Below are 6,000 nucleotides of genomic sequence, written 5' to 3' on the forward strand. Positions count from 1 at the left end.
GTTCGCATGAATTTAAAAAGTATTTTCTTACATTTATGGAAGACCTGACATTTTGCATTTTAAGACAATTCAGAATCTCTTTAGTTTATACTTACAATTATTGAATTAGAATTATGAAAGTATTTTCACGTCATTCTTGCTGATAACACATGTTAATTTCATGAATAAACCAAATCTTTTGACCAGTTACTGCCGCCAAATAATTTACTTTATTATTAAAATGTAATATTTGTGGAGTTTTTTCATGTCCTTGACATTTCAAAAGAATTGATGTTCCATAATTAATTGATATCAGATAGAATTGAAGTGAATCGAATCGTGAAAAATCGAATCGAACTCTTATGAATCGATTTGAGGAAATTAGAATCAATACCCAGCCCTCGTTAATAAAGCTTCATTACTAGGAATGAATTCAACTTAATCTATTTGGGTTCAATAAACATCATTTAACCAGGGTAACATCAATATTTTTCTTGAAAAAAAAAAAAAAAAAGATTCAGAAAAGATTTTTTTTAAATATTATTTTCAGGGGGAAAAACAAAACAAAACTACTTCCTTCTACAATTCACTCAACTATGGCACAAAATTCATTTGATTGCCTTAATATTATTATTAACCCGGGCGCCCATCCCGCCAACTTTGACCCAGCATGTGCCAACGTGCGGGGGCGGGTGTCCATCATCCATCGGGGTGCATGCGTGCGTTTGTGAGGATGCCGTACCCCCCCGACGGGACGCATTAACAAGCCCATCAAGTTAAATGTAGCCCCCTGCGCCAGCTAATGTAGCAGCAGTGCAGGAGACAGCCGCATCCATTATTGATCACATGGAGCTTCGCCTGTGATGCCAGAAGCCTGGCGGAGGGGTGCTCATGTGTGGGTGGGGGGGGGCAAAGTTGATGGTCATGAAGCGAGGTTGGGGGGGGGTGAAGTATTTTGTTGTGTAAAGACAGATATCAGCAGTTTTATGGCTTTTTTTGAGTCGCTATTGGTGGGAAGCATGGGTGTTGAAAATGGGAAGACTTTCTGGGGGCTCGAAACTTTTTTTTTTTGTGGGCTTAAAATCAGTACGTCTACTTTTACCATTTTTTTGTACCTCGTACTTGTTGAGTGACTATTTTTGCCACCTCTGTCGTTCTCACTTCCTGTCGTCTGTGTACGACTTCCTGCTTCTTTTCATCGTTGCGGATCTGCCTACTTGCTGGCCCATTTATTCACAAGGGAAAAGGGATTTTGTAAATATGTCACTGAGCCTCTTTTCTTAACATGTCCGTCTGGATTATTGTCAAACTTTCTCTTCTTCATCGCCTCTCAAGTTGGCTAGTTTGTGTGTGCGTGTTTGTGGGTGTGTGTGTCAGAGGAAGAAGTTGAATTATTGATGCAGTTGCAGTGCAGAATTGTGCGACAGTGCGCTTTAATTTCCCATTTATCCACGATATAGCGCAGACGACTCCGTGTTAACTGATCAATACGACACGGGGTTGGCGTGCTGGCTGATGTTTGACACGCAAACGTGCGCGTGCGCACACACACATGCAAAACAAAAGACAAATGTTATCTTTGTGAATTTAACTTGACTATAATTATCATTATTGTAGGAATGCTGAAGCATTCCCACAATAGTGATTTTTATTCTCCACACTTTTTTGCTATGTAACAACTCCCACATAATACTTTAGATTTACACAGTTCAAACTTCAACTTGCTTGAAAAAATTCACGCCTCTCAGGGTATATATCGTCTGATTCCATATTACTTACAATATCCGCACAATTTAACATTCAACTCATTCACTCCCAGCCATTTTCATTGAAGCAACCCCTTTCGCTCCCTTCTGTTTTACAAGGTCCACAGAATATTCTGTTCTAATGGTATAAAAACGTGGAACCCGCCAAAAAAAAAAAAAAAAAAAAAAAGATAAGAGTCTCATCTTTCATTAGGAAAAAAAAAAGTATATTTGTATCCGTTTCCATTTTGCAGCAAGTTTCATCGTTATTCAAAAACTTGTTGAAAACAATGGCAAAAAGAGCTTGTTGCAACATGCCCCTGGCTGATCTCTTATACTCTTCTGCATCCTGCTGGCCATTTTAATAACTACCATTGCTTAACGACCTCTTTATGTCAGAAGCTGTATCAAAGCCTTCTGTATGCTGAAGCATTAAAAAAAAAACAACAACAACAACAACAACAACAACAAAAACGTATAAATATGTTTTTGGGAGTGAAGAACAAAATATTGAAAAACATATTTATACGTCTTTGGTTTTGAATGAGTTAAATATCAACTTTTCCTCATTCATTTTCAATGGGATAGACATTGAACTATTTCTACATGTCACTTTCCACGCCCACTTCCATACATATAACTTATCATCATTACCAGGTGTTTGATACTGCTTATTGGCACAGGTGGTAAAGTGCATTGTGCATTAACCAGGAGGTCATTTCATCATTTATCTCTCAATTTTCTCCATAAGCATTCCACATGCATTCAAATCTTAGCATTCAGCTTTAGCATTCCCACAGAATTTCTCCAGATATTGCACTTAGTCTAGTTGTTACTATTATTGTTGTTAGTAGAAAATGTAGTAGTATAAATCATTGCTTTTAAATGTAATTAATCACAATAAAAAACCCTGTCAATTATGATTAATAATGCTAAAAAACAATTTTATTTATAATACTGTTATGTATAATAAATTATAATATTGAATTCATTCATTTAATTTACTTCTATAAAATAAAGGGACTCAAACGCGAGACTCGCACGACGACGTCACGTATGATGACGGCTGCAACTCGCAACGCTTCCTCAACTATTCGCCCGCCCCCGCCTCTCTTTACTTTCACCCTCTCCACACGTCGCCCCGATTATGCAGATGCGCGTTTGCGGCGGGGCCCTAAAAAGCAGATTAGGGCTCGGGAGCCTCTTAGATTGGGACGCGGCTATTCCGCTGAGCATTAGCATTAGCATGTGATTCAGCATCATCACCCACTTGGACCCCGCCCCAGCGGAATGGGCCCTGAGATGGAGAGCGCAAGACGGCGGGACCACTTAGTGCTCGGGCCCATATGTGTGTACGTGTGTGTGACTGGAAGAGACGGGTTTTAATGGGAAGGAGGTGGGCGGCAGTTGGGGGGTGTTGGACTTTGTATGCCAAGACCAGAGTGGCACTATCCTGTATATATAGGCCTACCATATGCACACCACACCACCTGCAACGTTAAATAGACACCACTTAAGGCTCACTTAATATACAGCCAGCCAGGGTGACTTTAATTCATGTGAATAGTTGGTCTCAGAAAATAAACAAGAAACTCCCAGAAAGCCTCCATTTTGTGTGGTGATTTTAGAGTTAAATTGGAAGTCAACCCCCCCAAAATTCTTGATAATATGTTCAATGCAGCCCCACTTAGTCTAAATACAGTATTCTGTTAATGCTGCGGTAGTGGAATGCGAGTTAAGCAGCAAAATGCAGCCGTTTTAATCAATATCAGAAGGCGGCCATTTTGCCACTTGCTGTCGAGTGAAGATGACATCACAGTTGCTTAAATCTCAAGTAACACCCAATCACAGCTCAGCCTCAGAAAACGGGTGAGCTGTGATTGGTTATTACCTGAGCAACTGTGATGTCATCTTTAGTCGACATCAAGTGGCAAAATGGCCGCCCCCTGAGATGGATAAAAACGACTGGATTTTGCTTCATAACTCATATTCCACACATGTAATATTAATCAGAATGTCATGATTAGACTAGTGAGGTCACATATAACATATTATTGTCAAGAAATGTTTAAGGTTGACTTCCACTTTCACAACAATAATCTCAAGTTTTGAGTAATGTGTATTATGTATCGGTGGTATGCGCCCTACCGAGTGCCCCTGCTAGCTTGACAAGTGTCTAATTTTCATAAACGGTTTAAATATGGCTTTTAAAAGTCCTTGCACCCGCTGATATTGAACATTGTGTTAATGAGGTGTTCAGCAGAGCCCCAGTGGACCGTCACCCTGACCCTAATTAAACTCTATTAACCCCCAGACACTTCCACAACTCTGCTCAATCAAACCTGTCGCCACGTGCCACGAATAAAAAAAAAATAAAAAAAATAAAAAAAGGTTTCTTATTTAATTAAGTGGTGGAGGTGAAGAGAGGTTGCGGGAGAATCTTCAATTCTCATGAAAAGAGAGGAAAAAAGATAGCGAGGTCGCGCTCCCTGCTAATTTGCCGACACGGAGGTTCGACGAGGAGGGGGTGGCCTCCTCGTAAGATTGTTTTATTGAAGGAGTAGTGCGAAGGGGGAGGGTGGGACAAAAGTAACCCTGCCTGGCGATTCCTGTCGCCAATTAGTCGGTATCAATAATTGAACGGCATCGTCTGCGCAAGGGGCAGGGCGGCAGATTGAGTTTCACCCTCGTTCTGCCAGTCGGGATTGTTATGACAAGCCGAGCCTACATAATGATATTAGACATTAATAATTCACCTGCCAGCAGCGCCGACGCTGCAGGTGACGGGAGGCCACTCTCGGGCCAATTACGGCAGGTCAGGAATCGGAAGTGGAAATTGAAAAGTGTTGAGGGTGGGAGGTGGGATGCGGCTTGATTACCAGCTTCAATCTTTTCCCCATTTCAGGGTTTATAAAGTTATTCGCGGGCCAGAAATGCAGAAATGCTTATGAAATAAGATAAAAACAATAAATGAAGCAAAATTACAAGAAGGGAACTTTGCTAGAGGTCAAAATGAGTTTTGTGGACCAAAATAAGAAAAAAAACAACAATTTATCACTATTCGCCATTTTGGTTGTTTACTTTCACCTTCAAACACTTTCAGGTCGGAACTGGGAAAAACCTACTCTGATATATCCGACTTCTGACCATCCTCGAATGCAGCATAAGCACCTGTAGCAACATTAAATTTCTACAATGTATTTTGTCATATATAAGATATCTTCAAAAGACCAAAGGTGACCTGAAGTTTTGGTTTTGTTCGTGTTTACATATACAAATGTAGAAATGATATACAGTACATGTATTTAACTTTTGTCCTCAGACGATAAGTCAGAAAACAAAAATTTTTTAGCCAATTTGGGTTCAAACCATCATGTCTGTCATCAGCCCGGAGGTACGGTAGTTATTGTAGCACACACAAGAAATCTTCTAACCTGTTTTTTGGTCACATGACGCTCTGCATACTGGATTGTGAAGTTGCTGGCACATCAACCACTGGTGCATCTGCGCAGGTGAAAGGGCCACAGAGTCAATACTGAGTGGCACCGTGTGTGCGTCTGTGCGTGCGCATGTCTTTTGGCTGTCTGCGTCTGGCGTCCCAGCAGGCCTGAATGCGGAGCTTTTTTTTGACCGCCTGGGCCAGTCTTGAGGGCCCTGTCGAGCAGCTGCACCAGCAGGTCTCGTGTCACTGCAGCAGATGTTGGAATGACAAGGACTCCCCAAGGCTCTCCTCTTCATGAAGCGCCACATCTTGCCTTTCTTTGTTGTCATTTTCCCAAAAACAACATACAGAATAAAAGCAGGCTATTGTTTACTCAATAAACAACTTACAGGCTCAAGTAACTGAACACTCACTCAACTTAGTTACAAAACTCATGTTACCATGCTAGTGCTAAGCTACATCAGTGGCAAACACTACCAAATGAACTCTCATGCGTGCTGAAGCTCCGCAGTCTACTTTCATTTACAAATTAACAACCCAAAGAACATGTTAGCCTCCTGCTATTGTCCAGTTATGTGTTAATACCCTTCTTTGTTACCTGAACACATCTGTTTGCACTGATACTGACGCTCTGGAGCACCCCTAGAGGAGAGGATGATACAGTACACAACAACCACAAACAGATAAACAACCAGATACATGCTAATTAGGTGGCTAGCTAGCTCAGGTAGATCGCTGATTAGTAAAATGGATGACACATAGGTAGATTCAAAGATGCTACACAGGTAGCTGGCTAACTTCCAATATATGTCCACAGATGAATGCTAATTAGGT

The 6,000-nt window shown here is 41.0% G+C and overlaps 1 protein-coding gene across 3 annotated transcripts in view; it reads right to left on the minus strand.

Annotated features, from left to right (window-relative positions):
- The window catches only part of LOC144006830 (uncharacterized), a 61,636-nt gene extending 55,915 nt beyond the window's left edge, over window positions 1-5,721 (minus strand). For all 3 annotated transcript variants that reach the window (XM_077505881.1, XM_077505880.1, XM_077505883.1), the window contains exon 1: window positions 5,159-5,721. The gene's annotated coding sequence lies outside the window, so the exon portion shown is untranslated. The remainder of the gene's footprint in view (window positions 1-5,158) is intronic.
- Window positions 5,722-6,000: the final 279 nt, after the last annotated feature.

Source organism: Festucalex cinctus, chromosome 18 (assembly GCF_051991245.1).
Source record: "Festucalex cinctus isolate MCC-2025b chromosome 18, RoL_Fcin_1.0, whole genome shotgun sequence".
NCBI classification, from domain to species: Eukaryota; Metazoa; Chordata; class Actinopteri; order Syngnathiformes; family Syngnathidae; genus Festucalex; species Festucalex cinctus.